Source organism: Neopelma chrysocephalum, unplaced genomic scaffold (assembly GCF_003984885.1).
Source record: "Neopelma chrysocephalum unplaced genomic scaffold, ASM398488v2 Primary Assembly neopelma1_84, whole genome shotgun sequence".
NCBI lineage: Eukaryota > Metazoa > Chordata > Aves > Passeriformes > Pipridae > Neopelma > Neopelma chrysocephalum.
The window spans coordinates 10,599,923-10,627,445 of NW_020897746.1; the positions used below are offsets into that span (position 1 = coordinate 10,599,923).

The window sequence follows — 27,523 nt, forward strand, 5'->3', positions numbered from 1 at the left end:
GGCCTGTGCTGGCCTGGTCCTTGTAGCTTCTGGACACTAGGGGCCTCTGCACACTCTGCTATGATTTATGTCTGTGGGGACAGCCCTGTGTGGTGACAAAACACAGCAAAACAGCACAACTGGGGCCTTTCCAATGAGATTTAGGGGATTTTTTTCCCCCTCTTTCCTAAAGTTGTCCGTGACAGTCAGTGCTGTCACTAAGCAGGTACCTGGTGAGCAGCAGGTTACAGGAGAACAGGGGAAGGTGGATCAGCAAAGATCAGGATCGATCTTCCTCTTGCACTACAAACACCCCCGGGCTTCTTCCAGGGGGTTGCGATTTCTTTGGGCACAAGTCAGAAATGTGCTTTAAGAGCAAGTTATGAAACATGAAGATGAGCATTTTATACCTAAAATGCTACAGCAAAACAATCAAACCTGCCTGGCCCACCCAGTGCTGTTTCTGTCCTGGATCTCCCCAAGCCTTCAGGAAGGACTCCCAGGACAGTCCTGCCACAAGCAGGCTGGGGGACATCCCCACCACTGCCCTCACTTTCCATCCCACCATTTCTCCTGGAGACTTTGGGCTGGATTCCCTTATGGGCAGGGCAAGATTTCCCTCCCTTGAACTTCCAGCTCTAGTATTTCCCAGGAATCCCTTCAAGCTGCCTCCTGGCTGGGCTGGGGGGATCTGCTCCCAGGGGCACTTTGCTGCCCCAGCATTGTCCACTCTGGGTTTTCTCCTGGATTTTCCTCATCTCCCTTCCCACATTGGAGTAGACTGGCTTGGATGCACACTCTGCTTGCTCACAGTGCTCCTCCCAGGGCTGTTCCCCCTGATCACTCCAATCTGCCTGGCAAAGGTTCCTGTGTTACCCAACCTGGAAGAGGCAACGTGTTTTCCAAAAGTGCCTCCCTGCTGCCATCCCAGACTTGGGCAGGACCTTCCTGGGTAGCTTTGGTGAGCAGCAGTTCAAGTCTCAGGTGGATCTTTGTTTCTAATCAATGTGCTGTCCCAGAACAATCTATTCCTGATGTGCTGGTGACAAAGGTTGGGATGATGTGGAAGCCTCAAGGGCCTCAGGCTGATGTGGATAAATGTGCCACAGTAGTGATGACCCAGAAAATATTCTCATAGGATGGGTTGGGTTGGAAGGGACATTAAAGATCATCTTGTTCCAACCCCCTGCCATGGGCAGGGAACCTTCACAACCTCCCTCCTTCCCAACCTTCCCATCCAGGAGCAGATTCACTGAGTTGTGCTGAGCAGCTGAGGAGACCCAGCCTGGGAAACTGAGGCACTGGTGAAAGGTGAGAATTAAAGGGTGTCAAGGTGTCTAAAGATCCACCTGAAGAGCATCCCTTGGACCTGGTGAGCACCAGAGAGGGGGTGAAGCCCAGTTGAGAGGTGAAGGGCTGCACAAAACCCTCCTGTACCAGCCCTGCTGGAACCACATTGCTGTGCTGATAATCACTACAATTAATGCCCAACCTGCTCCTGCTGAAGGGCTTCTTCCAGCTGTTCCAGCACATCCTGGGCAGCAGTTTGGCTCCTGCCACCCCAAGGTGCAGCACCAAAGCCCCTGAGCTGCTCCTAAAGACACTGCCCTGCTCCTTTAAGCAGTAACCAGAAGCTTTCTAAATATTATCATCTTACCAAAAGAAGAGGGGGAGAGAAAAAAAAAAAGAAAGTGTTTTGGCATGAGAACAATTTCTCCATTACCTCAATTAGTTCAAATGATCTGGAAAGGTTCTCTCTGGAGAAATCAAGCTCAGTCTCAGCCAGGGAAGGGGCTGGTGGCTGGTGGGTTGCTGGAGGTGTTGATATGAGCATTAGTCAGCACTGGAGATTGCAGTGAAGTCAGGCAGTATTGCTGTCACTGCTGTCTGGCTGCAGCCATAAATTAATTAATTATATCACTGCAGTAATTGAAGGCCTTATTCTCTCTAAGGATCCTGACTCTGGCACCTCCCTGCCTGTTGCTGAGCCTGTCCATCAATTCAGTGAGGTCTGGCTTGTGCTGAGATCATTATTTCCTGAAATACTGTAAAATCTCTTCATAAAAATGAAAGTTTCTTTCTCTTTTTTAACCCATCTTCACCCTTTTCTTGGAGGAGGGAGTGCAGCAAGTCAGGAAAGATGCAGGAGAGCAAGGTGGGGTTTTCTAATTCCAGCGTTTTGGGGTTGTCCCTTTGCAAATTGGGATTGAAAGCACCCTCAGAGTCCCTGGGATGGTGATAAGGTCCTATGGGGAGACAGATTAGCTCCTGTCAGTGCTCCAAATCATCTCTGCTCCTGCAGTGGGGTTGAAAGAAGCCCAAACACAGTGATGGGCTAATGTTGGGATGACCCACCAGGCTGAGCAAATCCAGGGACTGGCTCCTGCCTGGGTGTAAATGGGTGTCCCCGTGCTGGTGGAGCAGTGCCAGATTCCACCAGCTGAGGGTCTGGATTGCATATTCTACCTATAAAAATGGTGTTTAGGATATCTTGGCAAAAGCAGGTATTTTTGCAACCCACTCCTAAGTGGGCAGTGCTGTGGAGGGATGAAATCCAGTCACACTGGTGAAAAAAACACCAATCAGGCTAAAAAAAGCTACACCAGGAGCCTGTGGAGCCCTTTTCTCTTTTTTTTGTAAGACTATTTTGTTCCAAGGAACCTGCTAAAAGCTGTTGGACACACAGGGATTCATGTTCCTGCTGAAGAAGAGGGAGGAGCACCCTCATTCCCAGCACTTGTTATTGATCCTGAGCTTCCCAGCATGGGATGTTATCATTGGAAGTCCCCGCTCCGAAGGTAAGCAAGAGTGGAAAAATTTTTTTGGCTTTCCCCATGAAAATAAGACTTATTTCTGGTCTTCATGATTATTCATAATGGCCCTAAAATCTGAATTCCAGGTCCAAGGCTCACAGAGGTGCAGACTGCTGAGGACCATGGAATCCTGGAATGGTTTGGGTTGGAAGGGACCTTAAAGCTCGTCCAGTTCCACCTCCTGCCAGGGGCAGGGACACCTTCCACCAGCCCAGGGAGCACGAGGTGTGTGAGCTTGAAGGGTTCTGCTGTGAAAAACATCACCTGCCCTGCAGTTGTTTTCTCCTCCAAGGAGGTATTTTTGAACTTGTCTCTCTAAATGTGTAACGTGGCCCGGGGTTGATGTTCCCGGCGAATGCAGCTGGTCATTTCTGAGTTTAAAAACAAAAATAGGGCAAGGCACCCTTGGAAATCACTGGTCACGTGTGGAGGAATGTGCCACGTGCACAGGGATGTCCGAGGGAGCCTCGTTTGGGGGTGCTGGGGACAGAGTTGAGCAAATTTAGGGCTGGAAGTGAAAATTTTTGTCGTGTCTGGTGGACAAGTACAAATATTTTCTGGATTCTCTCAAGGCAAAGCTCCACTTGGCCATGGCTGAGCTCATGTGGGAGAAGATCCCTGTCCCTTCCCCACTCCCCATTTTGGAGGGAGTCATGACATAATTCCAGAAAATTAACCTTCCAGGGGTTCAACGCTCTAGGAAACCTCATGAGCTACGGAATGTTTTTTGTGCACCTACAAACCTCCCCAACTAGTGCTGCAAAGGAGGAAAATGATATTTTTTTGGACGTTTTGGACAATGCCCAAGGTGTAATGTGCTTCTGCCGCCACAGCAAGAAACATTTTTAGCATTTGATGATTTAGGAGGGAAAGGAAGGGAAGGCACAGGGGTTTGTACCAGAACTGCAGGAAATTGTAAACCAGCCATTCCTGTAAGATTTCCTGCAGAAAGCAGAGGAGATGTTTGGGGTTTTTTTCCATAGGATTCAGCAAAACCTCACCAAACACTTCAGGATATCAACTGTTTATTGACCTCCAGAGAAAGGAGAGGGAGGAGCAAGACAAGTCTCACAGGGTGATTTGGAAGCTCTGTTTTGGGAATGGTGTGGATGTGGGAACTGGTCCCTCCAGGCCTTAAATGGGGACTTTTGGGACCATCACCCTCCCAACTCCTTCCTGCACTCCAGCATCACTCCCCTGGCTGTGCTTTGGGGCCAGAGGGGTTTGGGACCCCCCTGGACCCTGTCAGGCATCATGGCTCCAGCATAGATGGATCTGTGCTGGGGGGATCAGTGGCTTCATTAGTGTTATTAATCAACCCTGGGTAATTGGTTCAGGCTTCCTGGCTGTGCCCAGCCCGTGGTTTGGGGCACGGGGAGGAAGGAGAGGGAGCATCCCACTGGCACCAGCCTTTTGAAGTCCCTCTCCCTGGGATCCCTCTTCCTCTGCCTGGCTGTGGCCTGAGGACTTTCCCCCAGCTGTTTTTCAGCTCGTTTGAAGTGCTGGGTGAAGCAGGAGGGAGCAGGGATGACTCCAGGGCATAAGGCACATTCCTCCAGGTTTCCAGGCCTTTCAGTGAAAAGCCTCAATTAAGCAATAATCAGCCAAGCATGGCAAACCCAGGAGCAATAAGTGCTGCTTCTGGCTCCGGGGCCAAAGGCTAAAATCCATGCAAGGAGCTAAATTAGTTGTCTAATTGGGATTTCTGTCCACCCTTGTCCTGCTCTGGGTCCTCACAAGAATGAGATCAGTGACAAATTCCCAGTTGTCTCCCCCCACCATCACCTTTCCTTAACGTCCCTGCCTAATTAGTGCTGGGAAGGAGGACCAAGGTCCGACCCTGGCTGCAAGATTGGAGTCCAGGCTTGAGGTGTCTCCTCATCCCAGCTGCTGCATTCCCAAGGATTTGCCCAAATTGCACTGATTTACACAGGGGAAAAGTTGTTCTCTTCCCATCCTGCTCCAGGTGGGACACACTGAGGGCAGCCCCCCACAAATCCCCCCAGCACATGGAAAGGGAGGGTTGCAACAGTCTGAAGGGCTGGGGAAGGTTGCTCTGGAAGATCTGTGGGACCAGGATGAAAGGGAGAGCCAGGAATGCCACAGGAGAAATCCCTGGGTGTGGAGCAAACATCTGCTCAACACGTGGGAAAGGTTTCCATGAGCTCCGTGCTCCTGGTTGTCCTCAGCCCACCTCTCACTGCTCCAAAAACCAAGAAGCTGCTTTCCCTGGGGGTACTTCCCACCTCCAAACAAATTCCAGGGAATTCTGCACAGGTGGGAGAGCAGCTGGAGCAGGTAAATCCAGGCTGGAAGCCGGGATGTCTCATTCCAGACTCAGAGACCTTCTGTGGGTGTGTCTCTGTCTCTCACAAGCCAAAGGAGGTGTTTCCCTGCCCTTGGAGCAGTGACCAGGATGAGAGGATGCAGGGAGCACAAAAATCTCCTGACCTGTAGGATGGGGGGTGACCCTGGGAGGTCCCCCAGCCCATTTCCCTTGTCCTGAAGGAAAACCAGTCATAACTAAACCATTCCTGATTATTTCTTGTCCAAAATGCCCCAGATGTTGCTGGTAGGAGGTTGCAGCCCACGAGCTGTGCTGAGATGGGGAATGGTCCTGCTGCCAACACAGACCTCCCTTGGGAGACCCCTTCCAGGGTAGTCAGAGCATCCTTTATTTTTCATGGTTGAAGCTGCATCAGGAGAAATTAAACCCAGGCAGGGTTTTTAAAACTTCCTTTGGCATCCTCAGTTTTCAGGAAAAGCGAATTCCGAATCTCTGTGAGCTGACCAGGAATAAAATCTTTATCCTTGTTTTCTGGTTTTACTTTAAAAAATGAATTTTAATATTTCTTTGGGGTTTTCACTCAGTATTTGTTGTCTAGAAGCTGGCAGGTCTGAAGAAACTGGAAAGGAAAAAATACAGGAAAGATGTAATAAAAGCATTATAGTGATCAAACCCCTAAGATTTCATTTAAATGTAACTAATGGCTCAGATTGGAAACAGTAATTCCCTACTTGCCAGGCAAGAATACATAGCATGTGCCTGCACTCTAAAATCCTTTACAATTCTATGTTTAAACATTAAAATTCTATATTTAAACATATGGAAGCAGAAGGAAATCTAAACCAGGCAAAGGCAGAGCTGCAGGGAGCAGTGGAAGCACAATGCCTTTTCTTTAGGGACTCTAATAATTCTGGGAATGAACTCCCAGCCAAACATTGGGATGGGGGACTTGTTCACACTTGGTGCTTTGGCCACTGGAGGAACGTTCCCAGTTCCCTGTGGATCTGGAGAAACGTTCCCAGTTCCCTGTGGATGTGGGAGCTCAGCACGAGGAGCAGGGCAGGAAGGGCATCGTGTCCTGTTGGACCACGTCCTCCCCATGGATCTGGGTTAATTCCATTGCAAACATTATCCCCTGGATTTGGGGATCTGTCCCCATGGCTGACAGAGGGAGGGAGCACAAACCCCACCTGACCCTGCAGGTGTTGGCTTTGAGCACACCCTGAGTGATGGATCTGAAACATCCTGTGGGGCTGATGGCAATGACAGTCACAAAATCAGTAGTACAATACACATTTAATGAACTGTAAATTGAATTAATAATATAAATAATAATAGGGCAGAGGAGATGGAGCAGCCCTGAGGTTCCAGAGAGGTGGATTGTGTGGGATTGTCCCTGACAGCAGCAGCATTGTCCCTCCAGCTGAGCTCATCCCGAGCTGTTCCCTCACCCTCTGGAATGAGCTGCTTTGCTGGAAGTCCTTCTCCAGGTGAGGTCCCTTCCCACAACCCCAGCTGGCTCCCCCAGTCCCCTCTCTCCATCCAGGGATGGAGCAGCAGCATCCCCAGCTTCTGAAGGGGGGCTTTCTTAGTATTATTATTTTGTGGTCAAAAGGTTGCACACACGATTTTTTTTTTCTTTCTGATGCAGAGGCTTAGAAAGAGTGGAAAGCAAAATATTTTGATAATTATTCAGGCCAGCGGGTTACATAAAAGGTTCCATAGCCCTCTGCATCAAACCTTAACAGTTCAAACCACAAATTCTGTTTTTGCAGCCATAAAACATTCAGGGAAAAAAAAAAAAGGGGAAAAAAAGAAAGAAAATATTAAAAAAGTAAAATAAAATAATAAAATCCATTTTCCATTCGCTTGAAACTTATAAAATTTTATGTGGTGAAAAATGACAGTTTACTCCCAGAAGGAAAGTGCCCAGAGAAGTTGGTTTCGTTGGCATGGTGGGATCAGGGAATAGGCCTGGACTTGTGTCTTTAGTGAGCAGAGGTTGGAAGATGTCACAGAGCAGCAGGACAAAGCTGCAGCAGCCTGGGAAGGAGCTGGAGGGGGCAATGGAAGTGCTGATGTCCCAGGGCTCATGTTTGGATAGGGTTATCCAGGGATCTGAAAGCAAATCCTGTTGGAAGTTCAGGACCTGCAGCTCCTTCAGCCCCTCTGATCCCCCCTGGCTGTGATTTGGCACCTCCCAGGCTGGGGATGCTCAGGAGATGAGCCCTGGGAACCAGGGCAATGCCATCGGCATCCAGGTCTTGCTGATCCAGGCAGGAGCAGCAGCAGCCCTTGGGAAGAGCATCCCTGGCTCCCGGGGCTGCCTCTGGCTCCCATCACTGCCCGGGTTCATTGTCCTCTCACAGCACAAACCTCGGGGCAGTCACTGAGATTTCCTGGGTGAAGAACAAGCAGAATCAGCCCCAAAACCTCAGCTCAGGGTGAGACACTGCAGCGTGGGTGGAAAGCACTGGCACAGGAGCCCGGGAGCTCTAGGAATTCAGTGGGAATTCCTGGTTGCACGGAGTCAGACCCGTGTGGTCTGGGAGTGAAGCAGCCAAAGCGGAGCTCGCGCTGCCCCCGCAGCTCCACGCCGGGAGCAGCACAACTCCAGGAGCTGATGGGCTCCCTCCCTTGGGCCACAGCTACAGCTGGAATTGCTGGGTGCCATGGCTGGATGGCATTCCTGGACAGTGTTCCTGGACAGCATTCCCATGTGGCACAGCAGGGCTCCAAATGCCAGGTGGCTGTTCCGGTGCCCACACGATGCTCCCGGTGTCCAGCCCCGTCTTTGGGATGTGCCCCCATCCCAGAGGTGAAGTACACCTTCCACAGCACCTTCCCCGAAGAGAAACCGCCTCAAGGCTCTGCCCTGAGCTATTCCCAACTCCCAGGTTGTTTTCCGGCTCCGTAGGAAGGCGCAGGGACCAACACGGGAAAGTTCAGCTGAGCGATGTTGAAACCTCCCCAAGCTCCAACGAAGCCAAGGCTCTTCCTAAGAGACCCAACACTGCAATGTTGGGCTGAAGGAGCTGCAGGTCCTGAACTTCCAACAGGATTTTATCCCTTGCTTTCAGATCCCTGGATAATCAATGCTCTGAAATTCCCAGGAATAGCAGGTGCAGTGGATGGAACAGGGGCAGGCTCAGGCTGCCATGGGGATGCTCTTCCCCCTTACACACCATTAAGTCCCAGGCATAGATAAGACACCATGAAAGCCCTGAGCAAAGTGTGAAAGGAGTCGAATTCCCTGCAAAAATGTGTATTTTCAGGTTTTTGGTTATTCAGTGAAGGTGGTTTTCCCCATCCCTGGAAGTGTCCAAGGCCAGGTTGGATGGAGCTTGGAGCAACCTGGGCCAGTGGAAAGTGTCCCTGCCCAGGGCAGGGGATGGAAAAGATGAGCTTTAAGGTCCCTCCCAACCCAAACCATCCCATAATCCTAGAGAAATATATACAAAATGTCACAATTATGTAACTACTTTTGCTTTCTAAGTAAAAGATGTCCTCAGAATCGTTGAGAAGAAGATGCACTTTCTTTATGGGTTTTCTGCCCTGGAACATTAAAAAGTCATCTCATCTCCTGCAAATACAGGATGAAGAAATATGTTAAAAATTTCTCAATAGTCAGCCACAAAAACACAGACTATTACCAGCTAAAAAACAACATTATTCCCCCTGCGTGTTAGAATTTGACACTTCTGGGTACTGGCAACATTTTTCAAAAGAAAATTAAAAAATAGCTGCGTCTGAGTGAAAAAAAAAAAGGGCTCTTTGCTTTTCCTTTTCCATTTGCAAAGGGAAAAAACAAAAAACTCATTTTATATCCTTTTTTTTACATGGGAAATGTTAAAAAGCCATCTAATCTCCCGAAACTAGCACTAATTAACGAGCAAACACGAGAGCTGGGAAGAGAAATAAAAACCGTAGCCTGGACTTTCTGTGGCTCGATTCAAAGTCGTGACACGTTTGAGGCCATAAATGCATTTTCTTGGTTCTGGGGAGTTCGTAATTAGCGACTCGAGAGGAAATTTGTGCAGCAGTGGAACACGGGCTGCCTTTTTTTTTTTGTTTTTTGTGGAATACTTGAGCATTAGTGGTTTTCTGGGGGCTGGGGATGCGTTGAAGTGCAGCTGGAGCCCCCGGCCCACCGTGTGCAGCCACCCCACAATCTGCCTCTGTGGTCTGCCCGAAATACCCACTCCCTCCTCCACCAAAGCTTCTCACCCTTCTCTCTCTTTTTTTTTTATAATTTTTTTATGGAGATTTTGCAGCCCAGTGATCCTCCAGCCTTCCTGAATGCCAACTTTGTACCTGGGAGATTAACTCTTGGCAGGACAACGCGCTCCCCGAGACAAGCGGCCCTCAGTGAAGGGCAGGCTGGGCTCTTCTCGTGGCCACACACCAGAAACCTGCCTGAGACTGGCACCCTGAGGGCCATCACCTGGCTTTGTATTTAGTCCTGCTCTGCATTGAGTCACCTGTGTGGCTGAGGTGTGTGCTGAGCCTTGTGACACCCTGGTCCTCCTGCCCCTCCTGCTCACATCGGTGGAGCGACAGATTGTTCAACCCTTCGAGGTGTTCCAGGCACCCTTTTACCATGAAAGGCTCTGCAAACAAGGGCCAGTGTCCTCAAAGAGCCTTTGCAACTCGTGGGGAAGTCACAGGAGCCACGTGGTGCCTCCCAACCCCTGAATTGCTGCAAAAAGGCACATTTTGCACCAGCCAGGGCTCTGAGCGCACCCACGGCATCATCCCCAGGGATATTCCCAGAGCAGCTTATAAAGTGAAGAACTGCACCCAGGTCGTTGTCTGCCAGGATGGGAAGGAGTGTCCCAGATGGGCAAAGGCAGGAGAAGTTGTTCCCAGGAATGTCCAGGGAAAGCTGGGAGGCAGAAGGAGCCCGGGAGAGCGTCCACGCCACAGACTGAACTGCCCGGCTGTGGCTGAGGAGGCTCAGCTGAAGGAGTTATTATTTTCCTGTCTGGTAATAAATAGAATAATGGACAAAAAGCCTGATTCCTGCAAGGAGTCTGAGTAAATGACCCGGTGCCACGGTTCACTGCAGGATTTGTGGTTTGGGACCTTCTTCCAAGCTGTGAATCAACTCACCAAACAGCCCCTGGGCCGCTGGTGTGGCTCCGAGGACTCCTGGGTGTCCCTGGTTTCTCTCTGGCACAAAACACCCTTTTCTCTGCCAGGTGCCCGTGTGGTGGTCGTTCCATCGGGGTGGTCACCACCTCCACGTCCTCCATGGGTGACAACACCCACAACAGGCAAGAGCTGGGCTCCACCACCAGCTCATCCCTCTGGATTTTGTTGTCATCTGATAAAGCCTCTTTGGTCTCTGCTTGTTTTAAAGCCTTGGAAAAACCTCTTGGGCAGTGAGTGAGCCCCCGACAAGGAGCCCTCCCAGCCTGGGGCTGTCAGCCCTGAATTGTGGCAGCACCATTAACATAATCCAAGTGTCCTTGTCTCCATTCCCAGGCAGGAGCAGCTGGGCAGGAGCTCTCCCCATAGACAGGCTGCAAGGCAAAGGAACTGCCTAAGGATGGGACTTTTTAACCAAAAAAACATTCATTCTTTGCCACAGCACCAAAAGAAAAAGCAGTTCTGGAACTCCTGATCAGTCCCTTCTTCAGTCTTGGCACTATTGGAATTCCTCTAGATGTGATATAATATCATATAACAACAGGCATTGACATGATAGAATTAATTGTATAATATTATAATGGATATAATTATATTATATATTTGTTTCCCAGAGAGGCTGTGGAGTTCTCATCCCTGGAAGTGTCCAAGGCCAGGTTGGATGGGGCTTGGAGCAACCTGGAATAGAGGAAGGTGTCCCTACCCATGGCAGGGGGTGGCACTGGATGAGCTTTAAGGTCCCTTCCAACCCAAACCATTCCATGATTCTATTAGAATATAAAAATATAATATAATTATAACATTTTTCATTAGGGGTTACAAGGGCTTTAAAATCATCTGCTTCGCTGTTGATGAGAAAATTGAATTATTTTAATCCATGTATTATTTTTAATCTATTATTTTAAGGTTTTGACAAGCAGCTAAACCACCATGCTAATCCCTAATCCCTGGATAATCACCACCAATTTGATCTCAGGGAATTACAGGAGGAAACAGGAATAAAGCAGAGTCTGCACATCAGAGGATGATGACGATGATGACAATGATGAGTGTTATTATTGTTGTTATTATCGTTATTATTGTTATTATTGTTAATATAGTCGTTATTGTTGTTGTTGTTATTATTATTATTATTATTATTTAAAGTGCCCCTCAGCAGAACAATGTCCAGGGCAATTTTAATAAAATAAAAATAATCCTTCCTTTAAAAAATCCCCTCGTTTGCCACACATTTTAAAGCACAGAAAGTATTGCATAACTCCAACCACCGGCAGAGCCTGGAATACTGTGTCCCTTTATTCTCCCAGCTAATAGTTATAATTAGAACCTTTCCTATAGTGCTCCTATATCTACATGTAATTCTCAAAAAATCCCTCTTGTCTTGCCCAATAAACTGATTCATTGTTACCCAGGCTGCAGTCAAACAATTCAAGTGGGGAGTGCAGACGGTGGCTTATGAAGAAGGTTTTTTTGGGGTTTTTTTTTTTGTTTGGATTTTTTTTTCGAGGCAGAAAAATTCTCCAACGTGAAATGTTCTCTCTTAGCATCAATTTTTTTGTTGCAGTGTCGCTGTTCACACTGGGGAAAACTGTCATGTGTGGGGGAAAAAAAGCAGAGAAATGGCTCAGTCTGGTTTGATCTGGGGGGAAAGAAAGAATTCTACCCAATTAGCAGGAAAAGATAGAGTTTGGGTCAAATCCAGACAAATGCAGGAGGTTTGAGTGGTTAAATAAATGAAGGTGGCAGAGTCTGTCACCATGACAAAAGCAAAGCTGAGGTAAGACCAGGTTGGGTCCAGTTCTGCACTGTGCAATAATCTAAGAAAAAAACCCCACATTTGGCTGTGATTTAGAGACAATTCTTCAAAATCCATTGCCTTTTTTTTTTTTCCCTTTATTTTCCCCCCTCTTTTCCTTCCCCCCATCAAACCCCACCACACTCCTCACTCTGGATTTATGGGTCAGAAACCCTCAGGCTTGTCCTGATGGATTAAGCAGAGACAAGTTGTACAGAGTAAATTAAAAATGAAATAGTTACAGCTGTTGGAATGGACTCAGGGCCAGAGGAGGGAAAAAGACTTTCTACCCTCGAGGGGCCTGGAAATAATCTGGGAATTACCAAGTGCATAAATAAAGGCAGTTTGAGTGTCCCGAAGGGCAGAGGGAGAATCCAACGCCTTTGGGGTTGTGTGGGGACGTCTCTGTCATTCCTTGAGTGTTCAAAGCCAGGTTGGATGGGGCTTGGAGCAGCCTGGTCTGGTGGAGGGTGTCCCTGCCCATGGAAAGGGGTGGAATGAGATGAACTTTAATGTCCCTTCCAGCCCAGCCCATTCCATGATTCCCTGCTGGGGGTGACTCGGTGACGACCCGAATTCTCTGTTGTGCTCAGCCCCATCTCCCTCTCCCTTGGCAAACTGGTTTTTGTCCTTCCCCTCCCCAGCTCTCTGCTGGTTCCATTCTGTTTGGAAGCTGGCTGTGCTGTCTCGCTCTGGCTTTTGTGAGTTTTGGGGTTTTTTGGGGGTTTTTTAGGGAATTCAAGGAACCAGGGGCTGCAGCAGCTCAGTAACACGAGTCCCAGCACAGGGAAGGCAGTGTCTCATCCCAGGCTGGGCTTCAGCTCCCCACGAAAGCACAGCCTCTCCCTACTGATAATAAACCAAACACAGACAAACACATCCATAATTCCCCTTTTGTGAATTCCGAAGTTGTACAAAATGGCCCTTTATAGTCAAATAAAAGCACTCCAGAGCGCTGGGAGGCTCTGGGAGGTTGGAGAGCCTTCCTAGGGAAGATGTTTGGGCCAGTCACAGAGTTAATGGAGCAGAAAAGACAGGGATGGCTGGGAATAACACCAGGAGGAATTTTTCATCCCAGCTCATCACCTTCAAACAGTGCCCATGAGGTGTCTGTGCCATGCACGCAGCGAGGAACCACCCTCTGCTCCCAGCACCAAAGTTGTGCCTCTGAATTATGACCCCCAAGCCACGTTTGGGATGGGATTTGTCCCTGCAGCCCAGCTTGGTCCATGATGCAACATTCCCTCAACCCGGCGGCACCCGGGGAGGAAGAGGAGGAGGAGGAGGACACACCCCCGGCAGCAGAATCCGTGCAGCTCCACATTTCTCAGCTATAAACCTTTCAGTAGCTGGAAGTAAATCCTTCAGCCTGCTCCTGGAGCTCGGCTCTGCAGCTGTGGATGTGCTGGGCAGGCAGAGAACCAGCCCCGAGGAGGTCTGATAGTGTTGGAATAGGGCTGAGAGTGTTGGAACAGCACAGCAGCTCCCACCCGGCTGCAGCATTTCAGGAGAGCAGGAATATTCTATATTTTAAGCTTCCACGGTGTGAGCAGGGGTGGGAGGGAGGTTCATTTTCTGGTTTTCTAAAACCCCAGCTTTTGGAGAGGGGGAAAACTTATCGGGGTCACTCTGCCAGGCAAATCTCTCCACCCAGAGCAAGCCCAGATTAATTCCTGGCCGAAATTCCTGCACCAGCACTAACCACCGCCTGATGAAGTGATTTTTCCTGACATCATGATGCAAGTCATTGTCAGAGGAAGGGCTGCAGCAGGGCCTGGGAAGGCTCCAGCCTCTCCCAGAGCCAACCCACCGCACACGCCGGCGGGGCCGGTACCTGCCCTCGGCTCCCCGCTGGAAAAACATGCAATTTTCCAAAGGTAAGGGAGGCTTGGGTTACTAGGAACACAAATCATTACGGGTAAAACTGCGTTCCCGTTTTATTGTATTTGTTTTATTTATAATTTTATTACTTATTCCACATTTTCCATATTTTCCATGTGTTTCACGTCATCCTCGTCCGTCCGGGCCCTTACGTGGAAACTTGGGCTCCTCTCCACGGCCCAGAGTGTTGAAGGCTTTACAAACAGCCTTGTTTCGGTGTTTGCTTGGCGTGTTCCACCCCAGGAGTGTTTGCCTGGTGAAGTCTGAGTGTTCTCTCACCTGGGAGTGGGACAAGGCGAGGAGGGAAGAAAAGCGACCCTCAAACGTGATAAGTTGTTGAAAATAAAAAACATCAAATTGTTCAGCTGGAGTTTTTAACAAAGAACAGTTTGAGGCTCCTCCGGCCTGGGTTGTGGTTTTGATCATGTCAGGGGTTTAAGTTGTCAAAGATGGGGGTTTTTTTCCAGGCACTGCAGTCAACGTGCTGCACGTGCACGGCCAGATTTCCCACCGACCCTAAACCAGAGTTTACTGAGCGCAGAGAAAATGCTCCCAGTGCTGCCAGGTTCCTTCCCCGCTCCACACTTCTGCAAGGTAATACCCTGCATCTGAACACACAGTGAATTCAGCATTTCCCCCCCTCCTGCATGCACAGACATCTCACACACGAGTGTTTTCCTTCTCGCTCGCATCTGACCCCAATCTGTGAGCGAATCGGGTTCAGTTCTTGGGGTTTGTGTCAGCAGGAACATTGGGTCAGCTCGCAAACAGCCTGGGAAAATCTGGTGCAGCATCTCTAACGCTCTTGACAGGCCCTGCCTGGGCTGGGTAACAGTTGTCACTCAGCTCCTGAGCACACTGACACCAGCTCGGCTCGTCCCTGGCAGTCTTGCACCCTCTGTGACACCCTCCTCGCTTCATTCTCATTCAGTGCAATCCCACCACCACAAACCTGAACAATCTCTCAGAAAGGATGCTCAATTCCTGCAAAAAAAAAACAAAAACAAAAACCAAAAAAAAACAAAAAAAAAAAACCAAAAAAAAAAACACAGAAAAAAACCAAAAAACAAAACCAAAAAACCACCAAAAAAACACCAAAAAACCCCACAAAAAAAACCCCAAAAAAAAAACAAAAAAAAAACCAAAAAACACCAAAAAACCACCAAAAAAACCCACCAAAAAAAACCCAAAAAAAACCCAAAAAACCCCCCAAAAAACACAAAAACCCCACGAAAAAAACGCACAAAAAAAACCCCAAAAAACCAAAACAAAACAAAAAAAGGCAAACAAAAACAACAACAACAACAACAACAAACCTCAAGAAGTTCGCTCTTGCTTAAAAAACTAAAAAGCGACTTTTTAATGCCAGGAGCTCAGACAATGCAGCGTTTGCTGGCAGGGGAGGGGCGAGGAGGTTGGATTAAAACATCTGGCGGGGTAATTTAGATTGGCTAAAAAGTTTACACTCCAAACCGCCCCCAGGTAATTGATGGGCCCATCGTGATGTGTCACCCCCAGTCACTGCAGCCCCTGCAGCCCCTCTCGCCTCGCTGTGCCCTGGGCTCACCCTCAGGCCTGACCTGCCACAGCCCCCCATTAAACCTGCAATTATGGGGTGACTCTTAATAGCGAGGTCTTGCCTGAGAGTGGGGGAAAAAATGTTTCTGCGGCTCACATGCGACAATTAAAGATAATTTAAAATGTAAGTAATTGCACGGGGTTTCTGGAAACTACTGTAGGGGTCTTGTCCCAGGCAGCTGACAGGGGTGGAGGGGGGTATTTTGACAAGTTTTGTGCAGATTTCCATTAAATGCCAACGAGCAGCTCTATTTTCTTTGGAGTCGTTGGTCAGGAAATGGAGATTGTGAAAGGTCAGGCCGGGAAGATTCGGGCAGGGATGGAGGTGTTATTCCAGTTCTGATCCATGGGGATCCAGTTCCAATATAAATCCTTCAGTCAGTTGATTGATTCTGGCCTTCTGCAGTCTCTGAGCAGGGGAAAGGTAAGGGCTGATCCACAGGGAAGAGCTTCGGTCGAGTTCCTTTCACTGCTGCAGAGATGCCAGGCAAGGTGAGACTCAAAATCTTGGAATCTCAGAATATCCTGAGCTGGAAGGGACCCACGAGAATCACTGAGCCCAACTGTCCATCTGCTCTCTGGAATCATTGTGGAACCTGGGGAGTCTGAGTTGAGAGACCTGGAAACCCCCAAAACTGCACAACACACAGAAATTTCACTTTTATTTCCTTTTCCATCACCAGATTTCTAAATGAGATTCAAAAGTTAGAGCTTATGCATTATAGCTGCACTCAGCTTGTGCTGCTGCATCATAAAATTAAATGTATTTATAAGCAGCTGCAGGATCAGGAGATCTGAGAGATTTACCCTTTGTATAACTTTAGAGAGGGCAAAATGCATACAGGAAATAAAAGCTGGGGCAGAGTTGCCCTCATTGTTGCTTTCAAGTGGCTGCCTCCCTGCCTGCAGTGGTTCAGATGCGTTGGTAACACCGTGGCAGCTCACCACAAAAACAACATTGTGGGGCTGCACAAAAACCAAAAATGAAATTAAATATAAAAAAAAATTTTTTGGAAAAAAAAAAAGAAGTTAAACATGTCTCTGAAGTAAATTCAGTGAAACACAAACCTAAAGTGCACGACCACAAGAAGAATTGTATCGAAGCTTTAAATCATTTTCCTTCCTTTCTAAGATGAAATGATCCCAAACAGGAATATGCTTGAGACTTTGGTCGTTATATTTATCCCAAAGCGGTGCTTTTAATGAGGGATTCCAAGAGAAAATACCCTTCAGATGTAAAGGTTGCTGCAGATTTTATTCTACCATGCTCCGACATCATCATGGATGAGCCGCAATGACAGGAACTCGTTTGGGGGGGTTGGTTTTTGGAACCCAGAATCGTTTGGTTTGGTGGTTTTGTTTTTTTATTTTTCTGCATGAAAAGTCAGGGATGTGCTCAGACACAAGAGGACACATGTTGTGGTGACCCAGCCCAGGGGCCGAGTGGCACCGAGCGGAGCCAGGAGCGGCGGGAAACACTCCGGAGATTTCCTGGTGCCTCTCCAAGCTGCCAGAGGAGGTTTATATTAACATCACATGGCTGTCTCCAGCTGCATCTGTCAGCACAGCCCATTTGGAGACCCTGCCATGTTGGGCTGCACGAGGAGCAGGACGGGGGGGGAATAAAAAGAGATGCAGAAAAAACCCACCTGACAATAAATATCCAGATTTTATCACAGGAATCTTCATTGGTGACACCCTCAAAGCCAGGCTCCTCCACCCTGGCCCCTGCAAAACCTTTGTAGAACCCGTGTGGGGCAGCTTTTTAAATGTTTTTTGACACATAGGAAAATAACACACCATAGAAAGCTGGCAATGAGTTTGGCTCGAGGAGCCAAGTTGGGCATGGAAAAAAAACAACAAAAAAGACAATAAAAGGTCATTTCTAGCCAAGTTTTAAGTGAGTATACAATATATACCTCTTTTTCCCTGCTCCTTCCCTTAGTTTTTGGCCAACTTGGCTAGGAGCTTATGGAAAACACTGAAGTGGATTTATTATAATTGGGGGGTTTTTCTCTTTTTTTTTGACGAAGCAGAAGTTCTTATAAACAGTAATTGAATTGTGCCAAAAGAGTAACACAGACACGGTTCTTAAGGATGCACCATCAAAAAGAAAACCCTCTTTTCCACGCCATTCCTTAAACAAGGTGAGTTCATGAGCACCAGTGATCTAATACTGCTGCTATTTATGATTTCTCCAATTCTTTGTTATAAAGTCTGTCCTGAAGTGGAAAACTCCCGGTGCCAATCACATTTCCAAGCAGGTTAATTCAGCACCGTGAGTCAATTAGGATAATAAACCTGCTGGGGTGAGGGGGTGGTGGTGGGATTTCTTGGAATGAACATTTCCATCCTGCTCCTGGTGGGAAGGGATCAAACAGGAGACGTTTGGGTGGCTCCGGAGCCGCTCTCCCAACTCCCTGGTTGGGTGGCAGCTCCTCTCCGAGATGGCTCCGCTCTGTCCCAACACGTTCCCGGAGCCTCCTTCCTTGCCCCCAGGGATTCCAGGTGGATGGATGGCTGGGAGAGAGCTCCTTGCTGACGTAGGTTGCCTGTTTAACACCCTGCTCTGTCTCACACCGACCTGCACCTCGGGTTTGATTCGACTTTTTTGGGAAGGCGGAGTTTCCAAAATCAATTAAAAGGAAATACGGGGGTTTTTTTCGCCTCTGAGACCTTAATTGGAGGCGTCTTCCTCACCTTCTAAACGCTGTGAGTGTTTTGTCTGTAGGATCAGAGACCTTCCATGATATTTGACCTGGAAACATGGGTAATTCCACTTGCAGCAGCCCCAAAGTCTGTGTGACCTGGACCAGGTACTGTAGAGAAGGTGCCTGAACAGCAGCTTCCAAAATATCCAAATGATCCTGGGATATTTTGGTGAAACAACACAGATTCTGGATGCAAGATGACACAAGTTTTGAAGAGAGAGACAGAAAAGGAGTTAGGCATGACAATAAAAGGGGAAAAAAATAACTCAAACAGATTTGAAATGAAAAGTGAAAAGGAGCAGGAACCACAAGCCTGAGATTAACAATAAGTTTGTGAGCTGCAGGTTTGGGCTGTGTTTAAATAAGAGCAACAGTTTCCCCTCTGCATCTTGTCAATTAGAGGCAATTCCTTTTCAAATGGAGCAGATAATACATTTTGCCATATTCTCTTGGAAACTTCCCTCCAAGTTGAATGATTTTTTTTTTTTTTAAAGTGAAGATTTTGCCAGATGCATTCAACTCTCTGCAATTTTCTTTTGTCGCTTCACAAAGCAAAAATCTAAAGTTTCAGGAAAAAAAATAAATCCATTCCTATTTATGCTGCTGAAGGTGCAGCAATGGAAAAAAAGCAAAAGTCGGATGGAAAATAAACACGGTGAGTAACACTGGAGTCATGCTGGATGAGGCTTGTGGGGACTTGATTTGTGACACACACAGTGGAGACAAGGGTTGATGCCACCAGCTGCCCCCAGGGATTGTCTCTGGGGATGTACTGACAATGAGTTCACAGGGAGAAACATCTACAGGTGAGACCATGGGAACACCATCTGAAAATCCAGTTATCACCAGGGCTTTGTCACCCTCATGTCCCAAAAAAACAATCCCAGAGAGCTGTTATGGTGCCCTCAGCGTTTCACAGGGCACCACTAAACAGGCTGCCAAAGCTGGCCACAAAACTGCCCTAAAAATCAAGATATTGGGGCCTTGCTCATGCTCTTACCTGGTTGTTGTATGTTATGTTCAGGTTCTAATTGATGTGCATCAGAGGGTTTAAGTGAGGTTGCTAAAAACATTTAATGGTTGGAAAAAAACGTTTGACAGCTGGAATTGATGATCTTAAAGGTCTTTTCCAACCTTAACAATTCCACGATTCCATAAGACCACCTTCCAGAGCGGATGGACCTTCTTGAAGAGAGTCCACCCACCCACTCATCCCTTGGGCTGGTGGGACTCAAAGTCTCACCTTCAAAGCATCAGTGGGACATCCCACCTGGCCAAAGAATCTGGAGGTTTCCAGCTTTTATGGGTCATTGTCACCATCTCCAGCAGCATCAGAAGGCTTTGGGGCACTGTCATTCCTGCTTGAAGGCACTTGTTGGCAGTGCAGGGACTGTGCCATTTTTGTGAACTCAGGCTGGGTTAGACCTGAATGTGAGATCACCAACTTTAGCACTTGGAGATGGGCCAACTGAGCTGAAAACATGAAGATCTGACCAACACCAGGAACTGGCAGCTGCTTGAAAGCTGCTGCACATCTTTGTGCCCAGACACAAAGGGATGGACCAAGCTTAGCTGAGGACAAAACGTAATTAAACATCTCCATACCAAAGTAATTACAGAGAGGTGGGTGACTAAATCCCATGGCTGATCTGGAGCTAAACCCGTGAGCAGGATACAATGGATTGCAAACAGACACACACACCTTTGCCAGGGAGTTACACAACCTTGCTCTCCTCCACACTGCCAGGGCTGGCTGGGGCTCACGTGGGTCTGATGGCATCAGCAGGAAGGTGCTCGTTTGTTCCAGACAGTGAAAGTGGCAGAGCCTGGAAGTTTCCCACGCAGGAATGAGGCTGATCCATGTGTCATCCCAAAATCCTCCTCCGCGCGCGTCACTGCAAGACGTGACACTAAATTTAGCCCTTGAAAATGAGCTGGCAAGCAGAGAGCACAGCTTTCACCAAAAATTGGGTGTTCACTAGGAGGGGTGTTCACCTTCTCCCAGCCTTTCCTCCTTGAGGTGAAGTTTCCACCTCCTTCACCCCAGAGATGAGCTTGGACTGGGTGTGAGGAAAGCAAGACAAAGTGAGAAGGGAGGTTTCCTTTTCCTTCCCCTCGATGAATCTCCCACCATCAGTGACTTACAAGCTTCATGTGAAGCATTAGATGCCAACATGACCTTCTGCAACAGTTTGTTTGCCCTGGATGCTGAAGCCCTCTGGGATATGTGAAAATGGAGGGTCTGTGGTGCTGAGTGACCAGCACTGGGTCAGCTTTGCACAGGGACAACCATTGTAATCACTTGATGACCCCAGATTCCAGCAGCCCAGGCACATGGTGGCAAGGCCCATGGAGAGCCCAAAGCCTGGATGGAGGAAAGAGGCAAAGGGACAGACAGACAGACAGATATTGTTGCCATAATGAAAGTCTGCTGGTGAAAGGCAGGGATGGTGGCCTTCTTAGGATCGAGGCATCAAAAGCCAGGACACTTCAGAAGCCATGAGAACATCCCCAGTGCAGGCAGAGGTGAGGGGACAGCACAGGGCTCCCTCCAAGGGTGTTCCCATTCCCTGCCCTGTGACAGCCCCACCACTCCAGGCTCCTGAATCACTGGGACAGCTCAGGATGAGCAACCTCAGCACCCTCTTGGCAGAACCCTATTCCTGCCTCCCAAACAAACAGAGGAGCTCTGGGGAGGCAAAGTGGAAACTGCTGCATGACTTCACTAAAGGGAGCAAAGGCAAGGAGGTGACAGTCCACCATCTCTCACATCTGATGGGGATAAACCCAATTTATCCCAAAATTATTGACAAATAGTGCTTCAACCAGAGGATAACTCGCTCAGAAAGGCTGGCTGAGATCCCTGTGCAGCTGAAACCAACTTCAACCAACCCAAGCAGAGCATTTTGTTGTTGTTTTCTAAAAGGATATCCATTAAGACCAGGAGATGGGCAAAGTTCCCCTCCTCACCTCAGGCCAACGTGCTCCTCTGCAATTCCTAATACTGGAAAGGAGGTGGGGGAACAAGAAACCTCAGAAAATAAAACTTATTTGGCACTGCTGATTAAAACCAGTTTGTGCTTCCTTGTGAAAATCTGGGTTTGCTCAAAGGTTTGGGCAGTTCTGGTCTCTTCCATCCACATAAGGTTTGTTTTAATGACCATGGAGTTATATGAATCTATTAATTTTGTTCCTGAAGGTTTCATAATAACAATGCCTGTTTTTTTCACGCAGCACTTTCCAGCCACGTGTCTGGAAATGCACTGCAAATGGGCAATTAGTGTCAGCCCCGTGCTGGAGATGGAGAGACTCAGGCGGGATCCAGGCAAGATAATTCCTAAATAGTGATGCCAAAATCAGGCAGTTCGGTTTGATCTTCAAACAACTGGAGCTGGAGCCTGAAAAAAAAAAACTCTCAAAGACAACTCAGCCAGGACAAACACAAAGCATTTCATTGAGTGGAAGGGGAAGGGCTGGCATGGGAATGACCAACACTGGGTGAGCCTGGCACGGCTCGTCCTGGGGTCAAGGAGTCACTGCTCATCTGCCCTCGCAGGGATGCCTGGATGGGGCTCCTGAGCCACTGCTGATGGATAGAGCACCCAAAAGGAGCACCCAGGAGCCCCGGAGAAGCCCTGGAGGTGCTGCCAGGGGCATGGGCTGGGTGATGGGAGCCAGGCGGGAGGAGCCGCCGGCAGGTCCGGGATGAGGGAGTGGGGGAAGACCCGAGCCAGCCCCAGAGCCAAGGGGGGATTTTGGGATTTCACTGCTCTGCTGAGGCCCAGAAACCTGCCCAGAGCTCATCCTGCAGGAGCAACACGTGGCTCCAATTCTCTGATGCCAGGCCTCGCTGCGCCGGCATCCACATAAATCCCGGAGCCCTGACACCGAGCTTTTCATCAGAGCTGGGGCAGGGAGGGGAGAGGGGGAGCAGGGAGGCTGGGCTGGGAGGAGATGGGTCTCGGCAGCAGGCACAGCTCCTCTTCCTGCCCAATAATCCTCCCTGTGTTTCATCCACCAGCTGATAACATGTGGGTCCCATTTCCCCCCACCCTCCCCTCATCCAGAGATGGCAGATCCAGCCCCGCTGCCATCTGAGCCCTGTGTGCAACTGCTCCTGATTAAAGAAGAGAAAACCCTCCTGATGTGAGGCTTGAAAGGCTCGGGAGGGCTCCCCACACCAGCCCAGAGTGCCCTGGTGATGCTGGAGTGGGGCTCTGGTGACCATCCCTGAGCTGATCCCCTCCTGCCTTTGTGGTTCCAGGACAGGTTCTCTCCTGGGGTTCACTGGCACAGGGAAATTCCTGCCTTTTTATTGTTCTCCCAGTTCACTTTATCCACTGAAATAAATATTAAATATATATATATATTAAATATATTAATTAATTTCAGTGGAATTAGGAACAAATTCATGCATTTTGAGATTTTTGGAGTGGGAGAGAGTATTTCATGCAAAATATCTTCCTGTGTGAACAAACAGGAGTTTTGTTGGGCTTTTTTGTTTGTTTGTTTGTTTAAAAGAAGGGAAACTGAAGCCAGAAAATCTGCACTTTGAAAATGAGAAGGGAGGGATTAATGAAGCAAAAATTCTCCCTCTTCCTTTCGGGGTGGGAATTTATAGGTGTCATTTGGGGCCTGATCAAGTGAAGTAACAGAGAAAGTATCAACTGAACTGGGGGTATTTCCAACATCACATATTTCTGCCTGATATTTTTTGATACAAAAATGTAAAAAGCCCAAAATGGACCCTTCAGAAGATTTGTATTTCCTCAGAATTTCCATCCTACCTGTGCCAGGGGTGCTGCAGGCAGTGCCATCCCCCAGGCTCACACCAGGGAGAGTGTTGAAATCACATCACTGGAAATCAGCTGGAATTTCGAGGAGTGAGGGCAAAAGCAGGAGAGGTTCTTGGTCATTGTGAGACTTTGAAGTTTCTCCTTCCTGAACAAACAGAGAAAGACAATTAATTCAGGGCAGAGCTCAGGACCAGTTTTGTCCCGAAATCCCCTCCCAGCACCACCAATAACCTTTTCCTTCACACACTCATTTAATTCCAATTCACTGGAGAGGATGACAGGCTCAACTTCCAGCCTTTCTCTTCCCTGCCACCCATCAGGTCCTCCAGAGGTTTTTTTCTTGGTTCCAGCTACCTTGCTGCCCTTCCAGCTGTGGGATCAGCCTGAGGGGAGGGTGTTGTCTCCCATCCTCATGCTCTGGGGCTCATCCTGCACCTTGGGTAGGTGCCTGTGTTCCACCTGGAGGAGCAGCCCTTGCCAAACCCTTCGGTTTGGGATGATCCTGCACCAAATCTCAGTTAATTCAGTCAGAGAGCAGCTCCTCTGAAGCTGCCACAGACCAAAGCTTATGAGAAGCGAAGAGCAAAGGAAAGTTTAGAAGAGAAATACAAAGCAGAAAAGATACTGAGAGGGAAAGAGATGGTGAATGGTAAGAAGGGAGTTAATGAGAGCCAGAAACGCTGGTTGGAGAAATGTTGATTTTATTTAGCATTAATTGCAGGAAAGAGCCTATAAAGTGTGGTAAGAAATTATTAAGTACCACTATGCAATGCCAGCTTTGTGCCAGCCATCCCCACGAAACAGGTGTATTATTCCTAGTTCCCAAGGTATAAATAAATAATGGCTTTTCCACATCTCTTTTTATGGTGGCATTTCATTATTTTTTACTGCCACATTGTTACAGCCCCAGTTCCTCCAGAGCAGGTTTGGGGATGGGGATCAGGGGGTGAGGGAACACGTGTGGCTGTGCAGGGATGTGTTTTGGGGGCTGGCACGAGGGAGCCAGGGCTGGGGTGTCTCAGCTGAAACCAGCTGGTGATCCAAGCCACCTTTCCTGGGGGAGGGATTGCCCTGGGACAGGAGGTTTTGGGGGATATCACCTCGCTCCAAGCACTGGTATCATCTCAGCCCAGTCAGGGGCGCAGAGATGGGGTTTCTATGACTCCTGTTTGCACATCTTGAGATCAGAAAAGCAAAATAAAACCTGTATTCAGCCCCACTTTTCATTTTCTCCTCACAATCTGCCTGTATGCCCTTCCCAGCATTGTTACATCCGACATTGTCCAAGTTAAGCACGAGGACAGATCCCATTTTTCCCGAGCAATGTTGATATCAGCATTTTTTGGGCTTGTTTTTCTCGAGTCTCTCACTGCTCAGGAAGAGGCTCAGTGGGGAGATAAGCACTGGATGCACTTTCCAAGCAACCTCTTGCTTCAGCTGAGGCCACCAAAGACGCCGGGGGAAGCAATGATTCCCTGGTAATGCCTCGGTCCAAGCTGTGACCTGGAACCGTGGGCTCTGCAAATATGCATAAATCTTCAGCTCCCATCCAAATCACTGCAAGGTTCAGTGAAAACAGCAGAGCTGCCAGTGAATCCAAGCTGAGCTTTAATCCAGCTCTGGGGTGATTTATGAGCTCAGGTGGAAACCAGGAAACCCGATGGCTTCGGCCCCAAACTGCGCTCGTTGGCTGCCCCAGCCCAGGGGTGGCTGCTCTGGTGCTGAAAAACTGGGACAACCAGGGCACAGATGGAATCAAACAGAACAACCACGCCTGCAAACCTGGGTCACCTATCAAAACATTAGCACAGACAGTAGGAAGCTCAATTATTTGTTCCTGCCTAAAAAAAAGAAAAGAGGAAAGAGAGAACACTTCAGTCCCACAACCCGGTTTTCCAGGGAAGAATGGGTGTCATATCAGCAGGGGAAGATTCTTCTGTTGTTGGCAAAGCTCCCCCTCAGCCAGAAGCAGGGATCTTATCTCTACAGAGCATTAACAAGGCCATTCCCTCCCCTTTCTCTGCCCCTCATTATCCATCTATACTTTAGCTTGGAAAAAAATTAACCACGATAACAATTAGCATGAGATCCCAGGTGACGTGACCAAGGAGACTTTTGACCAGCCTGGGTACCACCTCTGCATGTCCCCAGGAACCTCCAAATAACCATTCTCGTTTGGGCTGGGAATTCTGAGCCTCTTTAATGAGTTTAGCCGAGAAATTGGTGGGTGAGGGAGGGGATTTCTGCACCGCGACCCGACCGTGAGCTGCTCAGCTCCAAGCCTGTTCCCAGCCCGGGGCTCACAGCTGCAACATCTGCATCCCATCCCCGTGCCAAGTTCCTCCTTTTTCCAATACTCCTGCTCCACGTGCATGTAAATCTCTGAAGGGAAACTCTGCCTCACGGGTTTGCCCACGGAGGTGACGCCGGGCAGCGCGTTACAGCAACTTGGCCAGCCCAGACCCTCCAGGGCACTGGGATCCCACCAGCCCCGGCCCCCAGACTGCCCTGAGCTAATAAACCCCACCACAGACAGTTTACAACACCCCCCAGGTGTTTGGGTGACGAGGCAGTGAGCAATAGGTCCCTTGGCCAGTGGTTTTGGGGGACTGGAGAGGGCGATGCTGTGTGTGCCCAGGTGGCCTCAGCCCGGCCAGGGCTGGAGCAAAGGGCATGTGCTGAGTCAGGACAGAGAGACCCAGAGAAATGGGGGTGCCAGGGGTGGGACAAACTGAATTTCTCCTTCCTGGCTGAACAGCACCAGAATCACAAACTCTCCTTGCTACTTCCATGTGTCCTGGTTACAGTTTTCTCCCATTTCTTTGTGCTGAGGGTGTGTGAGCACTGTCACAACAGCAAAGCTGGAAAACCAAACCATTTCAGTTGGGAAAACCTTTAAGATCAAGTCCAACCATTGACCCAGCGCTGCCAGGGCCGCCACTAAACCATATCCCCAAGTGCCACATCTACACATCTCTTAAATCCCTCCAGAGATGTTGATTCCACCACTGCCCTGGGCAGCCTGTCCCAACCCTTGAATCTTGTACCTGGCCCTGGGCTCCTAAAGCCAATATTGCAGCATTTGACACAGATTCTGAGTGTGTCACCACATAAGGATCTAGGCAGGTATCACCTAGAACTGAGGGCAGGCTTTTCCTGACTCTCCCATCCCTGCTGGGCACTGTGCCTGCCTTCAGGTGGGTGAGATGTTCAGGAAAACATCTCCGGTGCTGAATGGGTTTAATTCACCACAAAAGCAAAAAATTAATCACTTTAAATACACCACATCAATTCTGCAGGCAGACAGGACCGAAGGCAGTCTCCTGATTTTTCATGGCTATTTCTCATCCCTGAAAGGACAAGTGTGACCTGGACAAAGAAGTCACAGAAAAGCCACCTGACCCCAGATCTCTCTGTTAAAGCCTAACATGTCTGTCCCAGTCCAATCAAGCTTCTTCTTGACATGAATATTGTCAAAAAACTAATCCAGAGGGTTCATTCTTCCCTTTATATCAGAGCAAACAGTGAGAGATTCCCAGCTCTCCTCATATGAAAAACCAAACCTGCACTGAAAGGGTTTCTGCAGGACCTGCCTTGTAAAAGAAACGAGATTAGTAACAAGCTTTCTGCCTCTTTTTTTTTTTTTTTCTTAAATTTCTAGTGAAAGAAAGAGTGTGACAGGGAACTAGGAGTCTGTCTGCCATGGAATATTCCTGCAGTACTCGGGGCTGTGGTTTATTTTACTAGTGGTGACTAGTTCAAGCCACATTTAGTCAATAAATATGAGATATGAGGTCACCCCGCCATCGAGCTGTTACCCTGTCTACATATTTCACAGCTGGGCAGTAACCTTTTAACTGGCGTCTACCTCGGTGGGGAGTCTCCATAAAAAAAGAGCCAGGATCCATTGGTCGTGGTGGGGGATCAGGGCCATTCCTGAGCAGCCTGAGTGGGAGAAAGGGAGAGCTCAGGGCTTTGCTTTTCCCTTCCTTTCCCTGTTTTCCAGTGGAACAGCATCCAGCCAGAGCTGGAGACTCTGAGCTGCCCCACAGGTAACAGGCAACGAGGCAGCACATCCCACATCCCAAGGTTTTACAGTAAGTTTCCCCATCTTTCCTATAGAATTGGGTCAAAAGAGAAATTTCCTCCAGTTTTCAGCTTGACAGAACAAACCCACCGAGTCAAACATTTATTTCCTAGGGGTTAGTTTCTCCTTTTATACATAAACTTCTTTAAAAGGTTTTTTCCAAGTCTGTATCTTCTCCTTGCTGCCTCTGCTTTGCTTTGGGATGAGGAGGACACTTCCCTGGTTTCTGAGCTGGTAACTAAGTCTGGTTAAGGTGGAGCATCCCTGAGTCCAACATCAAACCTTTCACCCCAGGAAACTTCCTGGGATGGTCCCAAATGAAGGGGAGGTGGAGGGGAGGTGGAGGGGAGATGGAGGAGACATGGAGGGGAGATGGAAGGCAGATGGAAGGGAGATGGAGGGGAAGTGAAGGGGAGATGGAGGGGAGGTGGAGGGGAGGTGGAGG

General features: G+C 48.6%; 1 long non-coding RNA gene across 2 annotated transcripts in view; it reads right to left on the bottom strand.

Annotated features, from left to right (window-relative positions):
- Positions 1 to 4,365: 4,365 nt before the first annotated feature.
- Positions 4,366 to 27,523, bottom strand: part of LOC113971461 — a 56,697-nt gene continuing 33,539 nt past the window's right edge. For both annotated transcript variants that reach the window (XR_003535558.1, XR_003535559.1), the window contains exons 4-6: positions 22,983 to 23,136; positions 19,745 to 20,560; positions 4,366 to 4,376 (exon numbers count right to left, since the gene is read on the bottom strand). This is a non-coding gene — a long non-coding RNA (uncharacterized LOC113971461). The remainder of the gene's footprint in view (positions 4,377 to 19,744; positions 20,561 to 22,982; positions 23,137 to 27,523) is intronic.